Genomic DNA, 441 nt, shown 5'->3' with positions numbered 1-441 from the left:
GTAGGCACAGCTCAGCTCATCTTGGTTCAACTCGGCTCGGCTCAGTTCAGCACGACTCGACACGGCGTGGCTCGGCACAGCTCAGCTCAGCTTGGTTCGGCCCGGCACGGCTCGGTTCAGTGCCCGTGCGGGCAGAGCTTCCCGGCAGTGCGTTCGGCCCCGCTTGGCAGGAGGGCGGGTCCCCTGCCCAAAGCCAGAGCCAAAACCATTGCCACCAGCACCCCCGTCCCGCTGGGACAGGGGGAGCACAGGCCACAGCCTCCCCCCAGGGCCACCTCTCCACCGGTGTCTCCCCTCGCAGGGTGGTGCCCCCAGGACCGGCTCGTCTGCTGGGGCAGCGCCATACGGGTGCTGGGCCACGTGCCACCCGGGTCCTGGTGCCTTGGCCAGCCGCGTTCGGGTTTCTCCCGGTGCCCGGAGCAGGCAGGTAAGGTGGGAATC

The sequence above is a fragment of the Pygoscelis adeliae genome, unplaced genomic scaffold (genome assembly GCF_000699105.1).
Source record: "Pygoscelis adeliae isolate BGI_AS28 unplaced genomic scaffold, ASM69910v1 Scaffold458, whole genome shotgun sequence".
In the NCBI taxonomy this organism is placed as follows: domain Eukaryota; kingdom Metazoa; phylum Chordata; class Aves; order Sphenisciformes; family Spheniscidae; genus Pygoscelis; species Pygoscelis adeliae.
This window is presented reverse-complemented; position numbering follows the sequence as displayed.